Consider the following 16,699-nt stretch of genomic DNA (forward strand, 5'->3'; position numbering starts at 1 on the left):
GCCTTTATGGAAGAGTGGCAAGAAGAAAGCCATTTCTTAAAGATATCCATAAAAAGTGTCGTTTAAAGTTTGCCACAAGCCACCTGGGAGACACACCAAACATGTGGAAGAAGGTGCTCTGGTCTGATGAAACCAAAATTGAACTTTTTGGCAACAATGCAAAATGTTATGTTTGGCGTAAAAGCAACACAGCTCATCACCCTGAATGCACCATCCCCACTGTCAAACATGGTGGTGGCAGCATCATGGTTGGGCCTGCTTTTCTTCAGCAGGGACAGGGAAGATGTTTAAAATTGATGGGAAGATGGATGGAGCCAAATACAGGACCATTCTGGAAGAACCTGATGGAGTCTGCAAAAGACCTGAGACTGGGATGGAGATTTGTCTTCCAACAAGACAATGATCCAAAACATAAAGCAAAATCTACAATGGAATGGTTCAAAAATAAACATATCCAGGTGTTAGAATGGCCAAGTCAAAGTCCAGACCTGAATCCAATCGAGAATCTGTGGAAAGAACTGAAAACTGCTGTTCACTGAGCTCTCCATCCAACCTCACTGAGCTCGAGCTGTTTTGCAAGGAGGAATGGGAAAAATTTCAGTCTCTCGATGTGCAAAACGGATAGACACCCCAAGCGACTTACAGCTGTAATCGCAGCAAAAGGTGGCGCTACAAAGTATTAACTTAAGGGGGCTGAATAATTTTGCACGCCCAATTGTTCAGTTTTTGATTTGTTAAAAAAGTTTGAAATATCCAATAAATGTCGTTCCACTTCATGATTGTGTCCCACTTGTTGATAATTCACAAAAAATACAGTTTTATATCTTTATGTTTGAAGCCTGAAATGTGGCAAAAGGTCGCAAAGTTCAAGGGGGCAGAATACTTTCGCAAGGCACTGTACTTTAACACTATGTTAGCACAGCTTTAGCGCAAACCCACGGGCCAACAGCCCCGAATATTTAGCTGCCAGGACAGATTAAAAAATATATATTCTGTGAATCCCTCCTAATGGATATTTCTGAAGGCTACTGGACATAAGTGATTGGGAAGCAACTGTTAGACGGATTCTCAGAAACAAACTGCGCCCTGTCCTTTATGTAGCCCTTCACGATCACACAATTTTCGGCGTAAGTCCAAATAATCACACACCCAAGAATATTTAGATATTAAAAAACGAAAAGTGTGCACTCTGAATGACTTCGGAAGAGCAGATGAAACCATGCTATTCTACGTTTTTTGTACTTACGGCCTCAACCTAACTCCAAACACCAGGCAGCAGTCCCAGGACAGATAAAAACGATAATCGGGGAATCCTTCTTGCCTCATGAACTTTTTTGAAGGGGAGTTGAATATTCAAGGTGGTGTGTGTGTGTGTGTGTGTGTGTATGTATATTATTTAAGAATGATGGGTATTAATTCTAGGCATTTACATGTATGTTTAAAAAAAAATGAAGACTATACAATGAAGCAATGTTTTTTTTTATTCACACTGTTTGTAAACAATAGCTTCTGCCCTCTTAGGGTCAACATGACCCGCTTATTGATTAGAAAGTATGATTAGAAACCAAGGCTGTGGAATATATTCTCTCTCACAGGCTATGAAAAAGACAAGCTTGGACATTGACTCCTGAGTGTTGAACTTATGCCCACTCTACAGCAACCAGTGGTTGTTATATGCCCCTGAGGATCATCTACGAACGTTGGAACATCTACAACTATTGAAGATGCAAAAAGGGGTTTTCAGAAATACTTTTGGTTTGCAGATATGTATTATTATAAAAATAATATAACATTATTATCATAATCTTTAGTATTATTATGTTACATGTGAGACATAACCAGAAATGTCAACGTAGACAATTTACAAGGTGTTTACCAGGATGTGATGAAAACACTTTAAATGAGCTCTAATTCAAACATGCAAGGATATATATTTGATACAATTACCCACTTTAAAACTGTTGCTGCAATATCACTTCTCAATGTGTGTACATTTTCAAGCTTTCAACAACAATAAACGAACCATCTCAATGTTTCTCAGACTAACACACTGAGTTTTCCTAGTTAGTAAAGAAACAACCACTAAGACAAAACACAAAAAGTTCTAATATAATCTGTATACATGTCATTCTATACGGAAAACAGGTACATTTTGAAAGATTATGATGTTGATGTGATTTTTAATTCATCTCTCAATTTTAGGATAATACTGTTTATTTTATACTTTACTTCAATTGTATTATTTATCATGTCTCATACTCGGCTAATACAATACCAAGCCATGCAAACAGCTATGGAATTAACCCAGAACAGGTGTGTCTTTATTTTTTTTTAATCAATAATTGATCAAAAATTCCCAATAGGCATGTGTCACGCCCTGACCATAGTTTGCTTTGTATGTTTATAGGTTTTGTTTGGTCAGGGTGTGATCTGAGTGGGCATTCTATGTTGTATGTCTAGTTTGTCTGTTTCTGTGTTTGGCCTGATATGGTTCTCAGAGGCTGGTGTTAGTCGTTGTCTCTGATTGGGAACCATATTTTGGTAGCCTGTTTTGTCATTGTGGGTGATTGTCTATGTTAGGTGCTTGTGTCAGCACATTTGGTATATAGCGTCACGGTCGTTGTTCATTTATTGTTTTGTTCTGTTTACTTCGTGTTTTCGTCATCCATTAAAACGATGCATTCACACCACGCTGCGCTTTGGTCCGCTTCGTACGACGATCGTGACAGCTTGATCTGATCCTCAACCCTATTACGACAGCATATAATGCACAGTCATATGCAAAACCATAAAACTCTGACAAGAAAACAATGAAAACCTTAATACGACTACACGCATTGCAGGGGTGTGTATTGAACATGTACCCATTATAAAACAAAATGGTCTACGGTCAAAATGCATCTATAGTTTTTAATGAAGTGGTCGCTGCATTCATTTAGATTATTTCAACATAGTCTAGAACCAGTAAGAACATAGCTTGAATTATCTGCTTTGTGCTATTGAGCAAGAGGCCTGACCCATTTCTGTAAGAAGCCATACTTTTTTTTTATTCAGCTTAATTAACTAACTCATATGTTTAAGTCAGCTTAATATACAAGTAGAACATACTAGGTACATATACAGTGGGGCAAAAAAGTATTTAGTCAGCCACCAATTGTGCAAGTTCTACCACTTAAAAAGATGAGAGAGGCCTGTAATTTTCATCATAGGTACACTTCAACTATGACAGACAAAATGAGAAAAGAAATTCCAGAAAATCACATTGTAGGATTTTTAATGAATTTATTTGCAAATTATGGTGGAAAATAAACTTTTGTTAATGACCAAATACTTATCTCAATACTTTGTTATATACCCTGTGTTGGCAATGACAGAAGTCAAACGTTTTCTGTAAGTCTTCACAAGGTTTTCACACACTGTTGCTGGTATTTTGGCCTATTCCTCCATGCAGATCTCCTCTAGAGCAGTGATGTTTTGGGGCTGTTGCTGGGCAACACGGACTTTCAACTCCCTCCAAAGATTTTCTATGGGGTTGAGATCTGGAGACCGGCTAGGCCACTCCAGGACCTTGAAATGCTTCTTACGAAGCCACTCCTTCATTGCCCGGGCGGTGTGTTTGCGATCATTGTCATGCTGAAAGACCCAGCCACGTTTCATCTTCAATGCCCTTGCTTATGGAAGGAGGTTTTCACTCAATCTCACGATACATGGCCCCATTCATTCTTTCCTTTACACGGATCAGTCGTCCTGGTCCCTTTACAGAAAAACAGCCCCAAAGCATGATAGGGTGTTCTTTTTCCATTCTTTGTCCTTTTTTTTACCAAAAAGTTATATTTTGGTTTCATCTGACCATATGACATTCTCCCAATCTTCTTCTGGATCATCCAAATGCTCTCTAGCAAACTTCAGATGGGCCTGGACATGTACTGGCTTAAGCAGGGGGACACGTCTGGCACTGCAGGATTTGAGTCCCTGGCGGCATAGTGTGTTACTGATGGTAGGCTTTGTTACTTTGGTCCCAGCTCTCTGCAGGTCATTCACTAGGTCCCTCCGTGTGGTTCTGGGATTTTTGCTCACCGTTGTGATCATTTTGACCCCACGGGGTGAGATCTTGCGTGGAGCCCCAGATTGATGGAGATTATCAGTGGTCTTGTATGTCTTCCATTTCCTAATAATTGCTCCCACAGTTGATTTCTTCAAACCAAGCTGCTTACCTATTGCAGATTCAGTCTTCCCAGCCTGGTGCAGGTCTACAATTTTGTTTCTGGTGTCCTTTGACAGCTCTTTGGTCTTGGCCATAGTGGAGTTTGGAGTGTGACTTTGAGGTTGTGGACAGGTGTCTTTTATACTGATAACAAGTTCAAACAGGTGCCATTAATACAGGTAACGAGTGGAGGACAGAGGAGCCTTTTAAAGAAGAAGTTACAGGTCTGTGAGAGCCAGAAATCTTGCTTGTTTGTAGGTGAGCAAATACTTATTTTCCACCATTAATTTGCAAATAAATTCATTAAAAATCCTACAATGTGATTTTCTGTTTGTTTTTTTTTCATTTTGTCTGTCATAGTTGAAGTGTACCTTTGAAAATGACAGGTCTCTCATCTTTTTAAGTGGGAGAACTTGCACAATTGGTGGCTGACTAAATACTTTTTTGCCCCGCTGTACTTCAATTTTATTTAATCCCACCTAGAAACACCTGATTTATCCCACAGCATTAATTAATAAGCTTGGTAGAAACTGTTTTAGCCATAAGTAAAGGCCTTTCATAAAGATGCTGTCGTGATTGACTGTGACACATATTTGACACGTATTGCTTGTTACCTAAGGCTCTCTATGTCTGTACATTGAATATCCCCTAGCAGATTTCGTCGCATTTGCACAAAATCTGTCATGTTACTGTGGTCTTTTTAAAAGTCAATAAACATGTATGTAAAGTGTACACGTTTGTTTCACTGTAGATTTATTTAAGCCCACCTAGAAACACCTGATTTAGCCCACAGCATTAATTAATAAGCTTGGTAGAAACTGTTTTAGCCATAAGTAAAGGCCTTTCATAAAGAGCCTGTCTTGATTGACTGTGACACATATTTAGCACGTATTGCTTGTTACTTAAGGCTCTCTATGTCCGTACATATTGTGAAATGTGGTTTCCCTAAAGTTATTACACCCTAAACCAGAATCAGAAATTACCTTAGGCTGGAGCCATCTGGAAGCTCTGTGCATGTACATATAAAGAAAACTAAATAGGGAACTCAACAGTGTGTTAGGCTGAGAAACATTATTTAGATGGCTGTTTAATTGTTGTTGAAAGCTTGAAATGGACACAATGCCAAGGGACCTTGTTTCTAACACACACACACACACATCAGACCTACATGTCTTCATTGCAAACTTCATTACAGTGTAGGAGTCTTTAATCACTGTCAGCTGGTAGGCACTGACCCTCCTCCTGTGAGTGCTTTAGTAGGTATCACTCTCTAAACCAGAGCGTGAGACAGCTGATCTCAGATAATGCACGACAGAAGCCAGCCTCTCCATGGACTTCAGTGAAATTGTTAAGAAATAATTTAGCCATTAATCATAGCAGATCCAGAATCAGAGTCCTGATAGGGAAACATTAGTGAAACATACTCACCATCTTCTGATGTACTGTAGGGTGGCAGGTAGCCTAGAGGTAACCCAGTGGTTAGTGTTGGGCTAGTAACTGAAAGGTTGCTGGATCGAATCCCCGGGCAGACAATGTTAAAATGTGTTGTTCTGACCCTGTACAAGGCAGTTAACCCACTGTTCCCTGGGCTCTGAAGACGTGGATGTCGATTTAAGGCAGCCCCCCGCACCTCTCTGATTCGGAGCGGTTGGGTTAAATGCGGAAGACACATTTCAGTTGAATGCATTTCGTTATACAACTAACTAGGTATCCCCCAGTCCCTTCCCAGTAAGAGTTTGCAGGTTTTCAGAATGTTCAGCTGTACAGATGTAGGAATTTAACAGGAAATGAAAAATCTGTGGTGTATTTGAGGTTTAAAAAGGCTTCTGAAGTTCATAATTTCCACTTTGAAAGACTTGATTTTCCCTTACAAAAAAATATAAACCCCTACAAAAATGTCCATAATAATTATAATCCACATAATAATCAACATTTGCTGTTGACGCAGGATTATATTCCTGCTGTAGCACATGGCTCAAATTAAGATCCTACATCTGTACTGTATGTTGACATTTGATGTCTATGTGATATATCAACATGAAGTTTGTGACCAAAACGGCATACCGTACATATGGATTATTTAGTTGTCACTTTGATCAGGCCCCCCCCCTTCCAGCATTGGGGAACATTCCGCGCCCTCCTACATCTGTACTATATGTTGACAATTTATGTCTATGTGATATATCCCCCACGTCTATTTCTATGGGAACAAGCACTGTTCATGACACAAACTGTTGACACCCCTCTTATGGGTGTAGAGAATTTTGCAATTCTATATATTTTGTCATGGGGTAAAAATAAATGTTGCAGTTTTAAAGCTAGTTTTCTTGCAATTCTATACATTTTGCCATGTCTAATGTGTATTAATGTGATATACAGACAGAATGGATAAAATATTACATGAATATCATATAAAACAAGGTCTCTTGAAGCCATGTTTTTCAATCCAGAACACAAAGCATAATGCCAGAATAGCATCTCATCCTCACAAGTAGAAAGCAGAAACTGACTGTCTTCACTGACCTGAATAGTGACATTCAAGTATGTTCTTAATCTGAGCACATTTGTTGTTTTTAGAGAGAAAGTAGGTTCAGGCAGAGTAATCATGAGACTTTGCTCCCAAATCATTGGGAATGTGTTTTTGCCAATAATCACATAAATGTGAGGACTTGTCAAAGTCCTGCCATTGATCAATATGGCATGAACCACTTTAATGTATGGCTGTCACAGTAAACGCATAGTCGAAATAGTGCACATAGTGGACTCAAACTTGAACCCTGAACCTCAAGATAATGGTGTGCAAGGTAATCAGGTCATATTGACCATGTCAATAGCCAGGCCTTGTTTAATCAGTCCATTATTCAGGGCAAGTCCAGAAGAGGACTATTTTGCACTTGAAAACAAAATATATAGTGCAAATGAAAATAATTCTACATACTAATTTGTGATTAGTATGAGTGCCTTGTCGCTGAACAGAAAGTTGTTTTTTACTTATCAGGATACCAAGTATGGTTGAATATGTCCCTTTTGATGGGTTTGTGGAGTTATTGATGAAACCTTTTTGTTATGCCAAAGTTTTAAATTTGTTGTTAATTGCAGGAAATTAATTTGTGTCAATATCACCTTCAGTGCATGAATTGTGATTTCTCATTTTGGTACTGTATTATATCATTTTTAGTATGCTGAGCAGGCTTGCTCTATCGGTTGGTTGCTGACTCGTAGCTTTGAGAATGTGAAAGCTGATTTTATGAGCTGCTGAGACAAGCAAGGTATAGCCAGTTGAGCTGGTTATTTTATGTATCCAATTTATACAGCTCACTCAGTTCTTTGATTACATTGGCTCCATTAACGTCCTTGCATCTGACATGCTCCTTGCATCTGTCACTATATGGGTGTTATTACCTTGTAGCAATAATGTAAAAGTACAGACAATTTCATACAGATGTAGAATCTTAATTTGAGCCAGTTTGCTACAGCAAGATAATAATAATCCTGCGGCAACAGGAAATTTGAATTATGTGGATTATAATTAATATAAATATTTGTAGGGGTTGATACATTTTTCGTAAGGGAAAATAAAGTCTGTAATTTCCACCTTGAAATGTCAAACTTCTGAAGCGTTTTTAGACCTCAAATACACAACCAGAAAAGTTATCCCGCAATAGGGTGATCAAATTACGATCCTACACCTGTAGTAGGTTGTTCGGCAATTTATGTAGCGAGAAAATATAAAAAGTTAGCACCATGCCTTTATGAGATTTTTGTGACTGTATATATTACACATATATTTAACCATTCATAAGCTGTTGTAAAGTGGAGCGAGCGTATTTATTTAATTTTTATTATTTTATTTAACCTTTATTTTAACTAGGCAAGTCAGTTAAACACAAATTATTTTGTACAATTACGGCCTACCAAAATGCAAAAGGACAACATAATTAAACTACTTGTCCTATATCAACATTTTACCTGAAATGTTGGTGATTGGTTAGATTTTTATTTGTATGTATTTATTTTGGTGACTGGCTAGATGGCAATTGTTTTTAATGCATTATTACGATACCTGTGTTACGAAAATGTAATCTATTTTCAGGATAGCCTGCCCTACAGTGATAAACTGCAAAAAACGTTCCATAATTAGTTCTAGGATTACGAAGACAAGACATCTTTAGAAAAACACTGTAGGTTGTTGCATGTTCAATTATTTCATATAAGTAATTACTTTTTTTAATCGGTTATCCAACTGAAATGAATTTGAAAGTGAACGTGTTGAATGAAAATGCATCCACAATTGAAGGTTTTTGGAAACTATATGAAGCGCGCGCAAACAATGGTAACGGTGCCCACTCCTCCTTGAGTGCGTCTACTCTACAAACATAATGTGAAATGTCTACGAATATAACACACCAACGTGAAGGCGCTCCAAAATCAATTTTGCTCTTCATAATGCCTACGTTTTACATATTTTAGTCGGCCACTGTCACTGTCCATCATACAACATACAACTTCCATGTTCTGCCATTGCCTATCGACGACTGCGAGATACAACAGCCAATTGGTTGCGTTCAGTCGGAGGGTGTCTTGGTAGTGAAACATGATGCTTGAAGAGTTGCCATCACATGGTGGAAATTTCCACTGTGTCCCTCGGTTGTTAAATGGGAAGGGTCTCCCTTACTGGTGTTCACTACGCTTACTTGTCCTCCACCTATGATGTCCCGAACAATTAAAATTTAGGTAGGTCCCCATTTTAAGCTTTTTTCAAATGTTTAGCGTGTATATGTTCTCCCGTAGTTGTATAGGTATTGCATACTTGTTTGTCAATGTCGGTATTTTGAAACTGTATCCCATTTTCAATTCGCACCGGAAAGCTAATGGTTAATGTTGACATTTATTGACAAAACATCAACAAGATAAATTAACCAAGGCTGAAAATTGCGGTTTAATCTCAGGTAATATGTTAAGTCAATACATGTATCGTTTAAATTAACTATGGGATACTTAAAACACGTTATGTATTAGCCATGATATCTGATCAAATGTCATAGTCCCTGCAGTACATTTGCTGTGTTGGGTGTAGCCTGAACGTTAAAGAATAATGTTTTTCGCGCAAATAACATGTGTCGTGTAGCCTACATGAAGGGCAAATATTCTATGGTAGACGGTTAATTATTCTTATAACGCCAGTAAGTGATATTACATGTGTAAGTCACTATTTTGATGTGTTTTGGAGAAGAAAGAATGGAAGAAACTGCAATGTTTGGAACTGCCCCGCGTGTGTATTTCGCATACTACAAAGGAACGTGAAAATGACTTTTTAACCATTCAATAACCTTCACAACGACACTGTCAGAGTTATAAAGTTTACAAAGGTTTAATAGTTATTTTGAATAATACTTTCTGTAAGTGTGTTTTAATAGTTGTACAATTATAAATATAGTGGAAATATCTGAACATGTAGAAATAAATGCGAAATCGAGGTATGTTGGAGTGTGTGGTTTAGCCTACAGACTGATTCCGCCTTCTTTCGTTGATTTGGGAGGTGCGTATTTCAAAAAGATTCCTCAAGGGTTAAGTCATTTTAACCCTTAAGCTTTTTCTTTATCTTTGTCGTTGATGGGGATATGCTTTGAGAATATTCATATTTAATTTCACCTCTCTATTTGCTACTTTGTTATTTGAATATGGAAACTTAGATATATTATAAAAGTACATAGGGTTCTCAAATCCATGTGGTTTAAAAACACTCCTCCCTGTACCAGCATTGACGAAGATTGTACATTATCAGCCCAGTGAGCCTACCTTAACAGAGGCTCAGGCATGCCATATCTTAAATAGAAATAAAGTAAGTGATTCAGGGAAAGAGTTATATATATACATATATTGTCTGGTGAACTCCCACTGACACTGCATGCATTATTAGGAAACCTTTTCCACCAGTAACATATTTTTATAGTAGCCATGCAGACTACTGTGAGATGGGATTATTTTAAGTAATATTGGTTTTGAGTTGGGCAACCAAATTCAGGTGGCCTGACCAAGTTTGTCCCTAAATGATAATGTTTCACACATATGTAGACAAATTCTGATGTTAAAAAGTGCAGCACACGTATAGGCTAGCATTGGAGCATAGTTTCCCAGTTTGGTTAAATGTTTTTATGGCGTGAAGGTTCAGGAAGTGAGACATGAAGTTAAAACAAAATGTCCAGCTTCCAAATGTATCACAGTGATAATACAGGTCTGTTATCTAGATCATGCCAAAAGGGTTCATACAGTTCCTGTTGTTTTGAACTTTACAATGCAATTTTAGGTAGGTAATGCAGTTACTAAACTGTTGCTTGGTAAAAATCCAACCCACATCTTGGGTTGCTGACTGTGTCCACAAACTATTTTCTAGGTATCCATTAAACAAGGTCCATCTGTAATATGGGTAAACTATCTCTATCTCTCTGTGAAGTCTCTTTTGACTCCTGTCAAAGGGACTATTAATAAAGTGTAAAAGTTTGGTGTTTTTATTCTCACAAATGGTAACACAAATTATAGAGACAAAGATTGGAAATTACTTGCAAAAGTGAGATGCTTTTCACATTTGATTAAGTCTTGATTTCACAGCTAATCTACTGATGTAACCATTCGGTGACAGACAGAAGCCTAGGCTATTACAGAGAACACTCTATAACTTTCATTGTTTACGGTCTAATAGAAAATGGGTCAATTCTATGTCAAAGATTTTCATGTCAGCAGTGTGCAGGTGTGTTCAAATGCAGGCCCTGGCACTTTTTCTCAGCACACACCTGTCAGTGGGGATATAGAAATGGGCATGCTCTTTTCATTGGTCAGTGTGAGGTGTGTGATGCAGTGGCTTGAGTGACATAACAGATGTAGGTTAAAAGCCCAGAGCTGTTCATGTTCGAGCAATGACAGCTGATGCAATTGGGACTGTGTGGAACAGAGCAAATTTACCCTTAAGCCGGTCGCAAAGTCGGGTTTGAGGTGTGTGGTGCATGGAAGCTACTATTAACACTAATCCACTATTATTCCGCAAAGGAATCAAAGGATTTCAGGGTGATTTTCTATAACACTGTCACTATGTCCTATTGAAATCTGAGAAGGGCATACAATGTGAGGGCTGGCTATTTTTATAACTACTGTTGCATAATGCAACTAAATAGTTTGAACAATAAGAATATGGAACTTAAATACGCCCTGCACTAGCTATGGTAAGAAATATTTCCTAGGCTAGCTTTAATTTTGTGAAATGGCTTTGAACCAGGTCTCTTAATAATTGATCTTATCTCTGAGACTAACCTGCATTGATAAATCACATTATGTAATACCACATCCTACTGCATAACCAGTTTGCTCATCGCCCCCTCAGGCAGGCTGACAGTCAAATCTCTATACCATCTATACATTTTATATGCAGTACATTAAGAGCAGGTAAGGTGCATAATTAATGCAGACATAAAGCTGGCTCATATCTCACAGTTCTTACATGATGCAACGGTGTGGCTGATTTAGTAATGCAACCCAAGTCCTGTCATGTGCATTTAGCCAACCTTTTGCAAATCATTCCACAGAACTCTATTGGGAATGTGTTACCTTTTGGTAGCATCAAAATCATCAGTGATGTAGTGGAGGGTAAACACAATTCATCCACCTTTTTTTGCCCAACAGTTTATCCACCTTTTGCGGAAAAATGCACTGAAAGAATAGGAAGCTTCACTTTTTCACCATGACTGGCGATCAACGTTTACCCACCTTTTTTCTTACCACTACATTATCTACATTATTGTATACAATATAGGCTAGCATTAGGGATGAATTGCATCAAATTCAAAGGCGAAAGGGTTAGGTGATAGTCAACAGAGGATCGTATGAGATCACATCATCTTATGTAAGACCACTAAATGAAAATTACATAACATCAAAACAGACATTTCCAATGTTACAAAATGTAAGTCGCTCTGGACAATTTCATAAATGTCTCTCCCAGCGTCATTCCACCACCTCTGTTTAGTTTGGCAAGTTCTTAAAATGGCATGAAGCAGTGAAAGGCAAACAGGTTTGCTGATAGTGCACCCCTTCCCTGAAGGAACCTGGCATATCTCTAAATGACCATACTGTCCCAGACTAGAGCTGGGCGCTGCCAACCACATGAGTCCGCTCAGGGTTTTAAGAGTTTGCCTGATAGCCGGTCACACACAAACTCGCCAATGGGTTTGAAACAGAGAGACTCTACAAGTGATTACTTCCTGTAAATAACGAACATGGAAGAATTTGCCACTCCAATTTATGCTGGATTGTGAGTTTGCCTTGCAGATTTTACAGGAAGCAATCGCTCGATGAGTCTCAGTTTCAAATGTCTGTTGCCAGCACGTACTGGCTCGAAAAATGAGCAAGTGTCTAATCACATCGGGGCGACAGGGTAGTCTAGTGGTTAGAGCTTTGGACTAGTAACCGTAAGATTACAAGTTCAAACCCCCGAGCCGACAAGGTACAAATCTGTCGTTCTACCCCTGAACAGGCAGTTAACCCACTGTTCCTAGGCCGTCATTGAAAATAAGAATTTGTTCTTAACTGACTTGCCTAGTTAAACAAAGGTACAATTAAAAAACATGCAGGGCCTCACCTGGCCCCGGGAGCACCCTCCCCTAGCAAATTCAAGGCCACTCAGATGTGGTTCTACGTCAAGCAGTGCAACTTCGTCATCAGCCAACAAAAGCCATGGGCAGATCAATATGGACTGATAAGACCATCGGAACAAGGGGGACCTGGGGAGAGTGTTCACAAACAAAGTTAGGACGGACCCTGTACAGTACCAGGAAGCAACAACGACTACAGCCTGAACTCCATCAGGCCAACAAAATAGATCTTACTGCAGAGGTCCAGCTCAAACACGCAGGGACCATGCTTCGGTGATCCTCTTCACCACAAACCTGGTCACACATTGTTGTATTTGATTATACCTTATATGAGGCCCTGCTATTACTATCAGGCTCTTGTGCTGACCTGACCAATACATATCACCATACCCTTCACAAGATCGGTATGAGTATGTACATTCGTTATTTTTTGACAAAAATATGTACAGCATGGTAAATGCCAGTATTGATGCTAAGGCTTGAGCAAAGAAATATGTACAACAAGGTCACTGAGTCGTACGTATGTACATAGTCACATGGAGACCACGTGTTTGATGTATTTTGATACCATTCCACCTATTCCTTTCTGGCCATTACCATAAGCCCGTCCTCCCCATTTAAGTTGCCATCATCCTCCTATGCTTAGTACAGTACATGCTTGTGACTGTAACTCATACAGTACCTTTGTTACATTGATGGCTAATATATTCTTTGATGAATTCCGACTCCAATTCTGAAATACCTAATGGCTCAGACACACCGGTAGGATTGTCAAACATTTGCCTGCTGACAGTACGTAGCGCCTCTGAACAGAATGTTGGCAGTCAATCCCTTCTGTGTTCAGACAGCAAAGACCTTGAAGTCGTCAGCCACTCAGCCTTATTAAAATACACCCTACCAGACGGTGGCAGTAGTGTTTTTTGCCAATACATGTCTGTGTGTGTTGCTTTGTCTCGTCAATGTTAGCTAGCTAGATGCGCTAATGTTGATATTGTTGTAAAAAGCCCTTGTTGATACTAGCCAGATGGCCACAGCTAGATAACTAGCTAGCAAGATGACAAAACATTGTTTTATTTACTCTCCATAATCGCATACCGCCCATATACAGTTTTAGCTAGCTGGCTAATGTTAGCATGATTTGCTAGCTAGGGTTCTGATGTGCTAGCTAGGTAAAGTAAACATACTGCATTGACTCTCAGCAGCTATCCCTTGTGATTTAATCATAATGTTTCTAGCTACAGTGGCTAGGTAGCATGCTTGGATAATGTTGTGTGTATTGTGCTGCACTTACCACCCTATTTGTTTCATATGCAGTGTGTGTAACTGCCTTGCTCACTTAGCGAGCCAACGTTAGCCAGCTAGCTAGCTAACTAATAATCTAGTGAACATTTATCAAACCTGCCAAAAAATCACACAACTCCTTAGCTAGACATACAATATGTAAATACTTGCTCTAGATTTTCTATTTTTTTTATGCAGCTTTATTGTTTTGGGTAGAACAATTCTGATGAAAAGGATGGATCAGCTCTCTTTTTTCCTTCTTATTGTCACTCCTGTCGGCTCCACCACGTGGAGGTTTGTGCTCTTTGATTGGCTCAAAGTCAAGTTGTTGGCCACCGCCGGCCATTGTGATTCTACAAGTACACAGAAGGTACGTATTTTGTTCTAGCAAGAGAAGGATCGGCCTCCTACTGTGATAAGTACCCAATCGGCAGTCAGATTCTCGTGTGTTTCATACTTAGCAGTTTTCACTGAGAGATTGAATTTGAACAATATTAATACTTTCACATGGGATGCCAAGATCTTTTAGACTAAACCAGATGTTCTCTCGAACAGTTCAACTGTAACGGTTTGATGGATTCAGGTGTAAGTGTTGCATGAAGTAGTAAAAGCATGGCAGTCATGTCACAGCTAGTGTAGAGATGTGAGGTTCTGGGGAATGGCTTATATTTAGCTCTGTTACTATGTGGACTTTGGCCTGATGGGAGTCTCTCAGGCTCTATCAGATAATTTCTCCCTTACTCCAGTCTAGCTATGCTCTCAGTCAAATCCCGCAGATGAATCCAACCCTGTGTTCTCAAGGCGAACCTGTGTTCTTGAGGCCATCTTGCTCTCTCAATGCTAACTTGTGTTCTTTTGGATAACGTGTGCTTAATGCTAACATGTGTTCTTTAAGATAACTTGTGCTCTCAATGCTAATTTGGTTCTTAAAGCTACCTTTTGTGCTCGAGTCACCTGTGTCGTCCAGGCTAACTTGCATGGCTATTTTTATGCTCAGGTTCAACTTGCATAATGCTTGCGTTGTAGGCTAGTTAGTACTCTACACCCTTAGGAAAAATTGTTGTTCGGCTGTCTCCAAAGGATAACCCTTTTTGGTTTCAGGTAGAACCCTCTGTAGAAAGGGTTCTACCTGGAACCAAAAATTGTTTTCCAAAGGGTTCTCCTATGTGGACAGCCGAAGAACCAGTTTTAGCTTCTAGTGTAGAAGCAAAACCTCAGCACTGTTGGCTAACGTGGACATCAAGGCTAACAAATGCACTATTTAGCTGTATTCAATCTGTATGGAGATGCTCATGAAATATTTGCATGTTTTGGAGCTTACCCTCAACCCACATGTTCATCTCCATAGACGCCAGCTCACATGCTCTGACCTGTGGGAATGCTAGCGAACACACCTACTTGTTAGATGATATTGGCAAAGGCCTAACCAAACACCTTGCAAGTTTTTGGATGGAGAGAGAGAGCTGAGAATAGAGAGTATTACCACCTGGTATTTACTGATACCGGACAGGTGAATAGCAGCAGTGTTATGAAGCAACCTTTTCTATGTCAATAGCTAAATGCTGCATTTGCAAATTTGAGTTCCTGGTATTCAGAAACCATTCTCGCGAGTTGAATGGGGAGAAGCGACACCCAATTTCAACATTGGGTTTAAAACTGGTCAGTGGCCGACATTCAAAGCTTTACTAGTTGTACAGAAGGATACAAGGACTCACACAACCAATAATAGTAACTAGCTAGTGTAGATAAGCAGTGGATCGAGCGCATCTCAAAGTAGGATACACGAGTCGACCCCATCTTGAACTGGGCTCCCATAACACCCAGGCATTTATGGTGGAGCTGAAATTGTGGCAGGGAGCCTCGGAGAGTGGACATGTGGAATGTGTCACGTCTCTGAGAGAGAAAGAGATGTACATGCCACTCATAATTAACTTGCATGTGCAGGCAACATCTAAATAGTTTATTTGTGGGTATCAACTTGACTGACAGGGTGGTTAGGACACTTTTAATAGGTAATGATAATAGTAATTACTAAACATTGTATGGATATCAATGTAATCCCTGGCAGAGTCATACAGTAAAAATGGGAACCGATGTGTCTCTACTTGGCGCTGCTTCATAGATAGGATACCCTTGACTTTCTCCTAAACTACCCTGAGGTGGTCAGCTGATCACTGTAGCCTGAGTCATTTTGATGTCATGTTGTACCCGGACTGTTTGTATTGACCCCTCTTCTTTTTTTACTCTACTCGCTGCTTATTTTCAATGCATAGTCACTTTACCCCTACCTACATGTGCATATTACCTTAATTACCTTGATTAACCTCTTGCCCCCCACATTGACTTGGTACCGGTACCCCCTGTATGTAGCCTTGTTTTTGTTTTTATTGTTTTGTTTTTTTAAACTTTTGTTTATTTAGTCAATCTTTTCTTAACTCCTATTTTTCTTAAAACTGCATTGTTGGTTAAGGGCTTGTAAGTAAGCATTTCACAGTAAGGTCTACACCTGTTGTATTCGTAGCTAGGGTGTGGAAGGGCTGGTGTATCTCTTGCACTGTATTCATTCATTCCT

At 39.3% G+C, this 16,699-nt stretch overlaps 1 protein-coding gene across 1 annotated transcript in view; it reads left to right on the forward strand.

The window, feature by feature from the left end:
* The first annotated feature begins 8,831 nt into the window (after window positions 1-8,831).
* Window positions 8,832-16,699, forward strand: part of LOC135515755 (sodium-coupled neutral amino acid transporter 4-like) — a 32,683-nt gene continuing 24,815 nt past the window's right edge. The window contains exon 1 of the mRNA XM_064939464.1: window positions 8,832-8,938. The gene's annotated coding sequence lies outside the window, so the exon portion shown is untranslated. The remainder of the gene's footprint in view (window positions 8,939-16,699) is intronic.

Source organism: Oncorhynchus masou, chromosome 27, assembly GCF_036934945.1.
Source record: "Oncorhynchus masou masou isolate Uvic2021 chromosome 27, UVic_Omas_1.1, whole genome shotgun sequence".
Lineage (NCBI taxonomy): Eukaryota > Metazoa > Chordata > Actinopteri > Salmoniformes > Salmonidae > Oncorhynchus > Oncorhynchus masou.